The sequence below is a fragment of the Desmodus rotundus genome, chromosome X, assembly GCF_022682495.2.
Source record: "Desmodus rotundus isolate HL8 chromosome X, HLdesRot8A.1, whole genome shotgun sequence".
NCBI lineage: Eukaryota > Metazoa > Chordata > Mammalia > Chiroptera > Phyllostomidae > Desmodus > Desmodus rotundus.
The window spans coordinates 97,934,503-97,949,568 of record NC_071400.1 but is presented as its reverse complement, the minus strand read 5'-3'; the positions used below and the strand labels follow the sequence as shown (position 1 = coordinate 97,949,568).

At 45.2% G+C, this 15,066-nt stretch overlaps 1 protein-coding gene and 1 pseudogene across 3 annotated transcripts in view; both read left to right on the top strand.

Annotated features, from left to right (window-relative positions):
• Window positions 1-7,398: 7,398 nt before the first annotated feature.
• On the top strand, window positions 7,399-14,747 carry LOC112313305 (protein SET-like; annotated as a pseudogene).
• Window positions 13,203-15,066, top strand: part of CLCN4 (chloride voltage-gated channel 4) — a 51,297-nt gene continuing 49,433 nt past the window's right edge. For 2 of the 3 annotated variants that reach the window (XM_053917297.2, XM_024569808.4), the window contains exons 1-2: window positions 13,203-13,361; window positions 14,530-14,812. The gene's annotated coding sequence lies outside the window, so the exon portion shown is untranslated. The remainder of the gene's footprint in view (window positions 13,362-14,529; window positions 14,813-15,066) is intronic. The other variant, XM_024569809.4, reaches the window with a different exon arrangement.

The following is a 15,066-nucleotide window of genomic DNA, read 5'->3' as shown; positions in this document are numbered from 1 at the left end:
AGCCCCTGGTGACTCCTAATCTGCTTTCTGTCTCTGGAATTGCGTGTTCAGGACATTTCAAATCAATGGAATCCTGCAGCACGTGGCCTCGTGTGTCTGGCTTCTTTCACTCAGCATCATGTTCTCCAGGCTCATCCGCGTGGCAGCACGCGTCAGAACTCCATTCATTCTGATTGCTGAACAATACTGCATTGTATGGATGAGCCACATTTTGTTTATCCATCTGCCAGGTGGATATTTTTAGCTATTATGAATAATGCTGCTGTGAGCGTTCGTGTTCAAGTTTTGTGGACAGATGTTTTCATTTCTCTTGGGTCTCAAACTAAAAGTGGAATTGCTGGGTCATATGATAACTCTATGTTGAGCTGTGTCAGGAGCTGCCAGACTGCTTTCCAAAGCAGCTGCACCACTTTACATTCCCACCTTTGGGACTTGAAGGTTTCGATGTCTCCACATTTTGGCCAACACTTTTAATGTCATTTTAATCACAGCCATGCTAGTAGGTGCAAAATGGTGTCTCACTGTAGTTGTGTCTATTTTTAATCTGCAGGATCAATCCCCTTCCCCGCACACACCCGTCATTTGTCGGAGAAAGAAGGGTGCATGTCCTCTTAGTCCCCACATTCTGGACTTTGCCGATTATGTTCCTGCTCCCCTGAACTTTATTTCCTATAAATGAATACTGGAAAAAAGCTGTTGAATCTGGAAGCTTGGTCCATTTTCCAGTTTTCCCTTTCTTTGGGGGGAAATGGGCGGCAAGACATTCATACGCTCATCCTTCGGGCGGCTTGTAATGTCTGTTCTGTAATGTTTGCGACATTGAGCAATACCTCGATCCATGAATTCACTAAGGGTTGCAAAATGATGATAGTTTTAATTCTATCGTTTTTTCCAAAACTTAATATTATTTACTTTGATACACATTTGGAAAGAGAAAGTTCCTCATCTATTTGGTTACCCAGTGATAGTCTGTGTGGGAGAAGCAAGATAAATGCTTGATTCTTGTCTTTATTGTCCAGTTTCAAAAACAAGGGATTGTTTCGGTAGTGTTGTACAGTGGCGAGCAATTTGCTTTTGGTTTGGGGGATTTTTAAAAAATACCATTAGTGCATGGATTACAATGTATTCGCTGTGCTTCAGCCCACTGGAGTTAGCGATCCTGATTTGTGCTCAAATTCCCCTGTCTTTGGCTGGGGAGCCTCTCCTGCTGGGCTCATGGGCCCTTACGTTATGGACGCAGGAGTCTGAGATGGCTTTCTTGCTACCCTGCATGACCAGATAGACGATTCTGACCGGGAAATGGTCACCTCCAGTGACACTTGGTCGTTTGGTGGCGGGGGTGCTCACTGCTGCTGGGTCAGTTATTGTTTTTAGGCCTTTTCAGTAGATGATATTTTTTTCCAGGTAGGATTAAAAAAAAGGATAATAGAGAATCTCACATAATTACCCCTTTGCTTTGTCCCATATCACAGACACAGCACCAGTATGACTCCTGACGCACATAGTTGCTGAAAGCTGACATTTCTCTGTATCTCACTAGGAATATGTCATCAGATTACTGTGTTTTAAAGTAACTCGGAATATTTCTTTTCTGTGTGGTTCAGCTATCAGATACATACATATTTCATTTTATTTTGGATTTAAAATTTTATAATCGTGTAAAATATTGACATGGGTACAAAGGCAAACCTACAGACAAAGTATATCAGAGGGGCCTAGTGTTGATTCTTGCCCTGCTACCCTATTCTTCCCTCTCCTTACAGGTGACCATTTAAGAAATATTGTTTTTCCTTGCATTATTTTTAATATAAGTAGATATATAAGTATATATACACATGTACAAGCATGTGCACAAAATGTACACACACACGCATGTGAATATATATACACAAATATGTATACATCTATGTTTCTATTCACTGCCCTCTGATAAGTGGTATCACACCAAACGGACTTTTCTCCATCTGGCTTTTGTCACTTAAAGATATATCTCAACAACCCACCGACACCTGCCCTGGCCGCTCTGATAATTTACCAGAAACTTGGTGGCTTAAAACAACAGAAATTTATTCCCAACAGTTCTAAAGCCCAGAATTTGAAATCATGGCTTTGGCAGGGCTCGCCCGAAGGTTCTGGGTGAGGCCCCTTTCTGCCTCTTCCAGGCGTTGGGGCCGCCAACCCCCACTTGTCCTCAGAGATCCCTGGCTTGTACAGCCATCGCTCAACCTTTGCCCCCATCTTCACACCGCCCTCCCCTCTTTATGTCCCCCTTTCCCCTTCTGTCTGTTAGGAGAACACAAGTCCTTGGATTTAGGAGCCACTAGTTAATCCAAGATGATCTCATCTCCAGATCTTCGATGACCACTGCAAAGACACTTTTCCAAATAAGGTCACATGCACATGTCCCAGAGGGGCATACTTCTGGATGGTCATCACTGAACCACGGCCATCTGCCCTCTGGCTCCCCAAACTCACGCTCATCCCACACACATTCCACTGACCTGCTCCCATGTCCCCAGGGCGGTACGTACAGTCTCCATTTGTCTTCACCTTTGCACTCTGCATTAGTGGAGGTGACAATTTATTCCATCACCTCTCCACCATCTCCCGGTGTTTCTGGTTTTCTGCTATTAAAAAGATCTCAGCAATGCTGTGCAGACATCTCTCCATGGTTTTGCCAGGGTTTCTGCGGGATAGATGCTTTGTCGTGGGGTCCCGTGGTCAGAGGGGAAAATGCATGTGGCATTCAGCCAGGTATCACCACCTTTCCCTCCTGGGGGTGGACCACTTTGCATTCTCACCAGCAATGCATGCCACAGTTTCCCCACATCGTCACTAGTATCATGTCACACTAGTGAGGCTTTGCCGTGTGCAGAGCTGAGCAATGAGACATCAGTGTGCTTTTCTTTGAGTGACGCTGCTTTAATGAGAGGTGTTCACAGGTGTGTTTTAATATCTGTTAAGGCTGGCCCTCCTCCCTTTCTTCTTTTTCAGGGTTTTCTTGGTGATTCTTGCATATTCATTCCTCAAGAGGGATTTCATAATCAACTTATCTAGCTCCAATGATGACATTGTTACCGGAATTGCATTAAATGTACAAATTAGGGAGAACTAACATCCTATGATGTTGAATTCTTTTAACTGGTGTATTTCCATTTGTTCAAGACTCATTCTGGGCCTGTCAGGAATGCTTTACACTTTTACTCATACATTTTGGATATTTCTTGACAGGTTTTTGCCTATTTCATTTTGTGTTTTTATCAACATGATGTGTTTTTCACATGAATGGATGTTGGATTTTTCCAAATTCCTTTTCTCTATCTCTATAAGATGTTCAAATGATCTCCCTCCTTCATTCTAAAAACAGGATTGAGTATATTGATGGACTTCCTAATGGAGAACCATCCTTCCTTTTGTAAAATAAACCCTTTTGGTCATGATACGCAGATAGGAATGTGCTTCGGAGTTGGTTTGCTAGTGATTTATTCATGATTTTTGCGTTGATACTCTGTAATTATTTTCAGTGCATTATCGGCCAAGGTGATCAATGTTTTACTCCACAAAACCAACGTGCCCATTTTTCTTCTTTCTCTTGGCTCAGAGAAGAGACGTTTGGGAGATTGCTGCTGTGGAAACACCTGGGTGCGCTCCATGCTTCGTGCACATGGGGCTCCTTAAACAATTTTCTCTATTTCCTCAATGGAAATGGAGCTTTTTAGATTTAGCTCTTGAGGCTAATTTTTGGTAAGTTCTGTTTTTCTTAAAAATGCCTCATTTCATCTATGTTTCCCAGGTTGTTTGTAGAGAGCTGCACAGAGGAATGTTTTGTAATTTTCTTCATTTTGATGGGTCTTTTCCCATTGTCATTTCCAGCTTTTTGCACTTGTATTTTCTCCTTTGTTTTTCCCTGATGAGGTTAGTTATTGGGTTAATTTAGAAATTTTTCCTTTTTAAAGAGAAACAGCTTTTGGTTTTCTTAGTTCTCCTATAGTTTTTTTTTTTTTTTTAAAGATTTTACTTATTTTTAGAGAGAGGGGAAGGGAAGGAGAAAGAGAGGGAGAGAAACATCAGTGTGTGGTTGCTTCTCACGCACCCGCTACTGGGGACCTGGCCCACAACCCAGGCATGTGCCCTGACTGGGAACCTAACCAGCGACCCCTTGGTTCGCAGGCCCGCACTCAATCCACTGAGCCGCACCAGCCAGGGCAGTTCTCCATAGTTTGTTTTATAACTCATGAAATACTGTTCTATTTTCATTAGTTCTTCTTTTCCTGTTTTTTTTTTTGTGTGTGTGTGTGTCTTACTTAATTGTCTTCTTGTAGTTGTGTGAGTTGAATGTGTTTATTTTTATTTTAAACCAATTTAGTGCTATAACCCAGTGGTCCCCAACCCTTTTGGCACCAGGGACCGGTTTCATGGAAGACAATTTTTCCACAGGGCGGGGACATACGGGGTGGAGCTCAGGCGGTAATGCAAGTGGTGTCCACAGACTGGACCAGAAGGATGGAGGTTAGGGACCCCTGCTATAAACTTTTATCTGTCAACTAATACGTTGAGTTTTCATTATCATTATTCCTAAGAAATTCTATAATCTCACTTTGTATTTCCCCTTTGATCCAAGAAGTATTTACTAACTTGCCTTTAAAATTTTTTCCAGATTTAAAGGTCTTTACAAATTTTTGTTATTAATGTCTACTTTCATTGCAAAATAGTCAGAATATCCTGCTTGTTTTTTGTTTTTTTTTTACTCTTTAGAATCTACTGAGGTTTTCTTTGTGGCCAATGATGTAGTTAGTTTTTGTGAATGCTCCATGAAAAGCAGGCAGATTGTGGTTCTGAAATTGGTTGATTGATATATACATATATGTACATATATACATATATACGTACATACATACATATGAGGGGAGACCCAAGAAAAAACAGAATTATCTTCTGGACAGTGGGCCCCTTGCAGTACAGGCTTCCCCCACTAGGTGAGTGTTCCAGAAACCCATCTGCATCAGTGCACCAGCTGGCAGTGTTGTGAGAGGCTGCATTTGGCCTCAGTGAATTTTTTGAAGACTCTTTCAACATGTTTGCCCATTCCATGATGGGTGATTTAGGAGCACAGCTGCTCACATATCACTGAGTATTTGGCAGTTTTTGAGCAAAACCGACATGACCCCTGTGCCCCACCCTCCCTATTTCACGTGATCTCACCCCGAGCCACTTTTCTTTATTTCCCTGTTTTTTTTGGTTCCCCTTTGTGTTAGTTTCATGGGATTGCCATAATAAATTATAATAAGCCAGGTGGCTTAAAACAACAGAAATTTTCTTCTTTGTCATTCTGGAGGTCAGAGGGCCGAAATCGAGGCATTGGCAGGACTGCCCACCCCCCAACAAAGTTTCTAGGAGGGTACTTCCTGGCCTCTTGCAGCTTCTGGGGGCTCCAAGCTCTGCAAAGCTTTTATTTATTTATTTAGACAGAGGGGAAGAGAGAGGCAAAGAAACATCAATGTGTGGTTGCCTCTCATGCACCCCTTGTTGGGGACCTGGCCCACGACCCACACATGTGCCCCGACTGGCAATCGAACCGGCAACCGTTTGGTTCACAACCCACACTCAATCCACTGAGCCACACCAGCCAGGACCCCTTTCTTTTAAGAGATGCCAGTCCTTGAACTTATGGGCCCCATACATTTCACCTTGAAGACCCTTAGATAAGGTCGCATTCTGAGCTTGCTGTGGACATGAATTTGGAGGGACACTCTTCAGCCCACTGCACATATGTACATGCACTCAGCTCTACTTTACTGATTACTGATCAAGTCTGCATTTGCTGTATTTTTACTCGGGTCTTGCCTACTGGGGCTGCACTGGGCACATTGACCATGCGTGGCAGTGTTTGTATTTCTCCTCACATCCCTCATCAGAGCCTGCCCCCATCGATGGATGGTGAGCTCTGAGCACAGGGCAGCGGGTCACCACAAAGCATGGCTGGCCCTGGAGCCTTGCACACAGGCCAGTGAATCAATGAGTCGGGTGACTATCATGTCTGCAACGGATGACCACAGACTTCGTGGCACAAAGCAACACAGATTTATTCTCTTATATTTCTGGGGTTCAGAAGTGTCCAGTGGGTCTCGCTGGGCTAAAATAATGGTGTCAGCAGGGCTCTGGGGGACAATCAGTTTCCTAGCCTTTTCCAGGTTCTAGAGGCCACTTGTGGTTATTGGCTTAACGACCCTGCTTCCTTCTTCAAGGCCGGCAGTGTTGCATCTTCAAAACTCTGTCTCTGCGACCTCTGCTTCTGTGGTCACACCTCCTTCTCTGACTCTGCCCTTCCTGCCTCCCTCCTGTAAGGGCTCTTGTGATGACATCACCCGGGGTCACTTCTCTGTCTCAGGAGCTACGACCTAAACACAGCAGGTAACAAATGTACAGGCCCCGGGAACTGAGCAGGGAACCTCTTTGAGGTGGGGGAGTCATCATTACTCAGCTGTCCACAGAAGCACTCATTTTTGAAGGACCTGCTGCTTTATCCCAATATGTGTGTGCTCTTACCAGGCGTCTCAATTTTTGCTTTTAAATAGAAGGTCAGATGCTACCTTCTCACATTTTGTGGCATTGGAAGCATCTCCGCCGGGCCCTGTGGCTAGAGGCGTGCAGACTTCTGGGATCTACCTTTCTCAGCAGCAGACAGCCTGGCCAGATGGCTTTTCCTTTTCTGCAATCACAGGCAGGATCCCCTGGGTAATAATCACAAACTGTTTTACTTAATAAATTGGGAAAGAATTTAAAATCGATGCTTTACAGCACCATCCAATGAAACTGTCTGCGATGACGGAACTGTGCTGTATCTAATCCACTGAGGCTATCGGCTGCTGGACAGGTGGCCACTGCGACTGAGGGACTAGGTTTTAGGTTTGATTAATTTGAATGAATTTAAATATAAATAGAAACTTGTGCTACCACATGGAAGCAGAGCTATTCCACAAAACTCATCTTTCCAATCCAAAGCACCTGGACAAGTACCAGCTTTTCTGAAAGGCCAGGGTGGGAGATGGTGCCCCTTGTCCAGTTGCAGTCACACAGCCTACTTCCATTGCCTCGGTCCAGGGGACAGGCTGTATCACCTTCCAACTCCGCGCTCAGCAGCCTGAAGCCAGCCGTGGTGGGAGAATTTATACCATGGGCTTCTGCAAATGCTACAAACCAGGGCCCCCTCACTCCCCACCCTCAGAGAGCTGGGTTATGGAACCTGGACCAGCATACCCAGTGTGAGGAGACAGGCACACTGAACTGCCTTAGGACAACCTGAGTTTCCTGGCACCCAAGGAGAAAAAGGAGGCGCTGTCAACTGCACAGTGCTCACTGTCGGAGAGGAAAATGGTGGAGGGGCTCCTTAGGGGAAGCATGGTTCTCTTGGCCCTTAGTGCTGTCCAGGCTGTCTTCCCAGGCTTCCTAGAATGGACGGCGCCCATGACAACAACTCCACAGCAAAAATGCAGAGGGCTTTCAAAGCTGTTGTTTGTCACCTCACCCAAGGCCGTCCCTTTGGATAGACATCAGGATAAGATGGTCACATTTGCAGCTTTCACATGGCAACCACGGTCTATGACCACAGCTCAGAATGCATGGGGGAGGCTAGATTGTATACTCCGGGAGTATGCGTCATTCACCACGTCTCAAGTCTTAGATGGCATTGACCACGTGGATAGCACCAAGCTACATGTGGGATCATTCATTTATTCATTTGGAGAGTGTGCCTAGATGCGAAGGAGCCAAGGACATAAGGTCAGAAGAAAGAGGTCCTCACTTGTAGGTTTTAGAAGACCCACCATTTATAGAATAATTTACCAGATACTCAGTCTGGAATTTTAGAGTAGGCAAGGTAGGTGCTTACCTTGGCTGCAAAATTTATGTGGGCACCAGAAGAAAAAAATCAGTAATAAAGATAATATTTATAAAAACCAAATTTGGTGGAAAAATTTATTGTGAGCAAAATGTCACATTAAAAAATAACAACAGGCTGTTCTTGTTTGACAACTCTGCATTATTGGGCAAGGGAAACAGTGATTCCTAACCAGCCAGGGGTTATACACCCTGTAGGTCCCCGCAGAGTGAGTTTATGTGGTTGACAATGGTGTGCAAATATGGTCCACATGGGGCTTTACATACAGTAGTGAGTGTGTGTTTGTAGAGTCTTTATTAACTTCATCCACTTGGTTCAAAATCTGGGAGGATTTTTTTTGGGGGGAAGGATATTTTGACAAGCATGTTCAGGGGTACACACTTGCCTTGTGTCTCAGGCTCTGCTGCAGCTCTGCGAGGCATTGCCTGTTCTTTCTGTGCTGCAGAATGTTCTTGCGACGACGACTACCACTCCCCACTTGACACGAGGGGAAATGGAAGCTGGCAGAGGCTTGGCACAATAGACCAGACGATAACGCTGTAATCCGGTCATGTCCTGCTTCAAGACGGGTGTAGGATAAAAGGTGATAATTTTGGCTGAGAACATCTGGAGACAATTTTGGTTCTGATGTAACATTGTATTTCAGAGACAGTGCTGATCACTGTGCTTTCAAAGACAGGTAAGCCCAGCTCTCCGTTATCCTTCAGGAGCTTGGGCGTGCATATGAGTGAATGATTTGGATGTAACCTGGCAAATGCTGTGGAGGGCCCCAGGGAGCTGGGATGGTGCCACAGTGACAAGCCTGGGCACCTGGTGGAGGACCCAGGCAGCAGAGTAGGTGACCACTGTCAGGTCAGGGCTGTCTTCAAAATAGGCCACAGCTTGCTCGCCCCACCTTCTCAGGCTGCTGTGAGAATCCAGTGATATTGGTGGCATTGATGTAAGGTGGCATTAATGTAATGTAAAACCAGTGTTTTTACTATGTAATGTGTTTCCATGTGTATGACAACTTCCCTTCTACCTCTATGCCACAGCCACTGGGTTTTGGCCCCAGAGTAACCACCCTTGGCAGTGTCCTGTGCATCGATTGGGAAACACTGTATGAACAGACAGGGGGTAATATTCCACCTGCCGGGAGTATCACCTTTAAGTCATTCTAAAGCAGGGTTTCCCCACCTCAGCACTAATGATACCGTGGCCTGGAACATTCTCCATTGAGAGGCTGTCCTGGGCACTGTGGGGTGCTGAGCAGCATCCCTGACTACCACCCACTGGATGCCAGCAGCACCCCCGTCCTGTTGTGGCTGCCAGAAATGTCCCCATACATTGCCAAATGTCCCAGCAGTGGATAATTCAGAGGAAAAAGATTCAAAGGGATAAAAAGCAGAAATCTGAGAAAAGGAGAAGGCGCCAGCGTGGAGAAAGGAAAGCTCAAATGTTATGACATAAGTATTTAAGGAATCTGTTCATGCAGGATGACGACCATGAGCTTTCTGTGCACAGGGCAGGATAAGAAGTGAATTTCAATGGGGGGAACTGGAGCCTGGTCCCCCACATGACTGAACAGTAACAGCAGCTCCTGGCTGGTGTTTTCCTTCCTGCTGATGTTTCTTCTTCCAGACGTGTAACTTCCCTGCGGCCTCATTCTCACACTTGCCTCCCAGCAGGGCCCCCAAACTCCAGTCTTCGCTCCCACCTAGATCAAAAAAGGGACTGCCTCCTGTCCCCAAGCCAGAAAAACTGCGACCTCTCAGCACTGAAGGGAGAGAAGGGACAGCAAGAAGCAATCAAACGTACTGACAAAACACAAACAAAACAGACTAACGAACAATCCGGGGAGGAGATTTTGAAAGTAGAACAGAATATAACAAACTCCGCCAACTATCTTTTTTCCAGAAGAGGTCAGAATTGATCACCAAAATCCACAACTTCTGGGTAACGACATTTGTCAACCACGCACAAGTGTCCGCACTGCTTGGAAAAGGGGACGAAGAGGCGCTGCGTTATCTGACAAGAGTTCAAGTGACAGAATTTGAAGATAGTAAATCAGGTTACAGGATAGGTTATTATTTTCATGAAAATCCCTGCTTCAAAAGTGAAGTTCTCTCCGGAGAATTTCATCTGGATGAGAGTGGTGATCCACTGACATTAAGTGGAAATCTGGGAAGGATACTACAAAACATTCAAGTACAACGAAGGGTAAAGCCAGGCCGCCTGAGGAGCCAGAGAACTTCTTCGCCGGCTTTACCGGCCGTTCCAGTGCAGGCGCAGTGAGTCAGGAGACGTCATCAGCAATGGTTGCAATACCAGCTGGTCCCTGATGTGGATGATAAAGAAGGGGAAGGAGAAGATGATGGTGATGAAGGTGAAGGAGAAGAAGATGAAGATGGTGGTGAGGGGGAAGAAAGAGAGGAAGGTGAAGGAGAAGGTGACCAATGGAACACTGATGGATTCCAACCTTCATTTTTAACTTTCTTCAGTCCCTGGGGACAGTCTTTTTTGTTTGGTTTTGGTTTTTCTCTTGTGCTCAGTCTCCCTGTGTTTGAGGTCTCTTTTCTCTCCTTTACACCATGGTTCTCGCCTCCTTTTGGGGGTGCTGTACCTTCAGCAGAATGCAGTGGGAAAAGAATCTCGGCCCCTTTCTGTTCCAAATTCATTTGTATCCCTTGCTGTCTCAACAGACACTATGGAATCAACACACCATGTTCTGTGGGGAAAAAGAAAAACCTTCTGCTCCCTTGGCTCTGCTGGGAGCTGGAGGGCGCTAGGCCCCTGTGCAGCAGCGAATAGAATTCTAGCTTTTTTCCTCCTTTCTCCGTATATTGGGCTCAGGGACTACACTGTGTCTCCATGTGAATGTCGACAGTCAGCATTTACCAACGCGTATCTGTCTACTTTCTCTTGTTTAAAAAAAGGAACTAAAAAATAAAAGGGGTTATAGGCCAGCTTCTCCTTTGGCATGTTTAATTGTAATGTTTAGTGGACACCCTTGCAATTGAAGATGACACTTTTAAAATAAAATTCTCTCCGAACGAAGACGTGAACACTGTCACTCAATGGGAGAATCAGCAGAACCTGTGTCATCTTATTCACGACTGACATTTCTCTATTGTAATTTTGTTCCTGTTCATTTTAAAATTTCTGTTTCACTGCAAAGGAAAGGCAACGCTCAGTTTTAAATGTTAAAAGTACACAGGTTGCTTTGTTACAATAAAACTAAATGTGTACACAAAGGATGTGATGCTTCCCTCTCAGGACACGTGTGACCTTTCAAGTTTGAATTGCATAACATATTGTCAAACTTTGTCATCCTACCCCTGACTGGCGTGGCTCAGTTGGTTGGGCATCGTCCTGCAAACCAAAGGGTTGCGGGTTCAATCCCCAGTCTTTGCAGGCTGACTCCAGGGCTATGTTCACGGAGTAAAGGGATTTGAATCAATGCATTAATGTCTGCATAGCTGGAAAATATTACAGGTACAATTTGCTATCAGTTTCTCAAATCTCTAAATCATTCAGGATACCAGATTGCTCAAAGCTCGGTTCTGAGCATATTGTACTCTTAATTTTGTATTTCAAGTTGGTATTTTAAAAAGTGGGTGTATATGTACCTGAGTACAGTAATAGCGCCTGCCACCACCATCAGACAGACCTGCTGCTCTAAAGCTGAGTTACACGTGGGGCTATTGCTGGCATGTCTCATTGGCTCTATAAAATGTGGCCAAGAAGACAGGTTTTCAATAAGAAGTCCATATTGGTGGCTAAGAAACTCAGGTCAGGAGTACTTTTGTCTCTCAGTACCAGCTATTTAGCATATCATTCTCAAACGAGACCCGTCTATGTGAGTCTGGGCAAGATGGTGGGCTCTGCTCTGTCTGCTAAATGCCATTGTGCATAGAGCAACATTAAATAGAGCAATATTTTGAGAAGCTACCTAATACCTATGCTTTTTAAAAGAGATTTTGTTTATTTATTTTTAGAGGGGAAAGGAGGGAGAAAGAGAGGGAGAGAAACATCCATGTGTGGTTGCCTCTCACACGTCCCCTAATGGGGACCTGGCCTGCAACCCGGGCACATGCCCTGACTAGGAATAGAACCAGCCACCCTTTGGTTTGCAGGCCAGCACTCAATCCACTGAGCCACACCAGCCAGGGCTACGTATGCTTTTTAATGCTGTAAAATATAGTAGCTAAAAAATGAAATGCCACTTAACTTTTTCAGATATAAATTAATGGGCAGCCTGGTCAAATTAAAAACTATTTGATGTATAAAACTTTAAAAATGAAACTATTCTATCAATAGGCAAAGTGTCATGAAAACCTATCTAGATGGATAGCTTGATACTTTTGTGAATTCTCTTCCTAGTTGTTTTCCATGTTCATATATCACAGTCTTTGGCAGATAGGAATGTATCACACCTAGTACACTAGAAGGGTCGATCAACACATAATACTTTAGAGTTTGCTTTTTTTCATTTAATAAACTGTGAAGGTATTTCCACGTCAAAAAGTATCTAGTTCCGTGTTAATTTCAAGTCTTCCGTTGAACAGATGTCTTATAATTGAACCCATCCTCTGTTTTTGGAGATTTTACTTGCTTTCGGTGCTTTGAGGTCATAAATAATGCTGCAGCGAACTTTCCCAGAGTGGTTGCTTGTACTCCCTTCCTTTCCCCGCTACGTGAAAACTCCACAGTCATGGGGACCACAGTATTTTTCAAACATGAAGACTTGTAAGGCTCTTGGTAAAAAATGCTGAACAGCCCACCAGGAAGATTGTTCGATTTTACATTCTCATGGGTGGTATCTTTTTTTTTTTTAATTAAAAAAATCTTTGCCAAAATGACAAGTTTCACGGGGGGCATGGAGGATGTTGGAAGAGTTATCTCATGCTGTTGAAAACTGCAGTTTTCCGGCCTATTTGCTGTAATGCCTTTTACACTTGAGCAATCACCTTGAAAACAGAAGGTGAAACTAAGCAATGGGCAAAAAAGTCACCCACGAGGAGGAAGGTGGCTCTACTTTCGACATTTCCACCAATCCGGAACACAGAGCAAATTACCTCAGACCACAGGATGGCATTTTATAGGACCCCCGCCCCGCACTGATTCTTGGAACTGTGTCGCAGTGGTCTGCACAGCTACGAAGGGCTTCCTGTGCTGGGGATGCCGGGCTCTCTCTGGGGAAGAATGCCCCAGTGCAGGCGAAGGAAATTGGCCTGACCGGCTGCCAGAGACAAGAGGTGACAGAGCTGGCTGGGCAGGGCTGAGTGGCTGGGCGGAGCACGTGACACTGCCCAGCTGGCTGGGGGTGGGGTGGGAAGGCCTGGTTGTGTGAGGTTGAAATCGACTGTCACCTCTGGCAGGAGAGTGAGCCTGTCAATTTCTATCTCCATGAGACCCTGAACCCACAAGAGAGGGGATTTCGGTAGCATATTAACTCTATATCTGAGGCATCTGAAAGCAGAAGGTAAGTTGCTTATCACTCAAAAAAACAAACTTGAGAAGAGTGACCTAGAAAACCACATGGCCACTTGGTTGATTTTTAAAATCTGGTGTTGAAAATAATTGATGGCTGAGAGAGGGTCATATTTACCCCCAAATTAGAGGCTGGCATTCTGAACAGAAATTGTGTTCATCTGGAGGGAATGGCAGTCAAGTGCCTGGGGTTAAAAATAGAAGGCCACGAAAGCTGCTGGAATAAATAGCAAGTAAGCCTGGCCTGCTTGTAAAACAATCCATTTCGCATCCCCTCCAGGGGCACGAGGAAGGGAATGTTAAAATGGTGATTCCAACGCGAGGGCAAGTAAACTAGTCTATGTGGAACTGGAATACAAATAAAAACAGTTCTTGCTTTTGTCCTTTCACAGTTCAAAAACATTTATGTGGTTTGGCGAGCAAAGTTGATACGTTCACTGCTTGAGTTTGAAATACGCCATTTCTAATTTACAAAATGACCACAGTTGGAATTGTCTCAGGCTTTCTAGGCAAGGCTGTTGTCGATTGTGCGCGAGGAATGTTGACATTGTACATATTTTCTAGAGTAGTACAGTGACTCACTTCTGCAGAATGTGATAAAAATTAGAAAACGTGAAATAACGAGCTACTGTGAATTAACTCTGTCATCTCAAGACAGATTTAAGAAAACACACGCAGACATGTGGACAACCACGCTCAGGCAATAGGGCTTTATTTTAAATAATCGGATGTTCAAGGAAGTAGTATAAATATGTGTCGTCACTACTGTTTTCTGTGACAAATACAGGTTAATGCCGGGATGTAGCTATTGGGAGTAATTAAGAGCATTATTCATCAGTGCAATTAGTATAATATTCCATAATGAATATGCTGCAAATGCAAGTGTTTGCTATCCTGTTTCATATACGATTGGAAACATTGCTCTCTGTGTAAAGTATGGCCTTGCACTCTATATTTTTCACTGCCAATTTCATTTACAGAAAACGTGCTTATTTCTCCACTGCATTTGATAAAGACTTTTTAAAATAAAACACTAAATTATTCCCTTTCATTACTAATCACCTTACTGCTAGCTCCCTTGAAATCCTATTACGTGCGTGGAGCCTGTAATTATTTGCATTTCTCCCTCTTTGCCGTTCGTTTCCCATCGTTGGTGGAAGGCCAAGCCAGCTGCGCGCAGCGAGCTCAGCGCCCGGAAGGGAGGCTGGAGCTGGCTTCCCCGCCACTCGCTCCTCACCTCGAGACTCCCAGGGTCTCCCTCAAGCCCAGCCTGCCTGCCCACCACTTCTCGCCACCTCCCGCGGGCCCCCGAGGGTGTCACGTGGCGGCGTGGGACCCGCCTCCGGTGACGTCACCGCGCTCGCAGCCCTGGCGTTGAAGAAAGGATGCTCTAGCTAGGATGCTGTGCAGGTGGGTGGCCGGCTACGCCATGCGGCACTGCAGGTAAGGGGTGCGCGCCACCGAGTCCCGCCCGCGGGCCTGCAGCCCCGCAGCGCCCCAGGAAGGCAAAGCGGGATCTCTGGTTGCTTCAGTTTTGCATGCACCAGGCGCGGGGGCGGGGGAGAGAGGGGCTGTTGCAGGCCAGCGTGACTTGGGTCTTTTGCATGCCCATCCCGGGAAAGTGGGCAGCGGTCAGGCAGGAAGACTTGGTCTTTTGCTCAGGAAGGGGAAATCTGGAATGATCACCAATACATGCT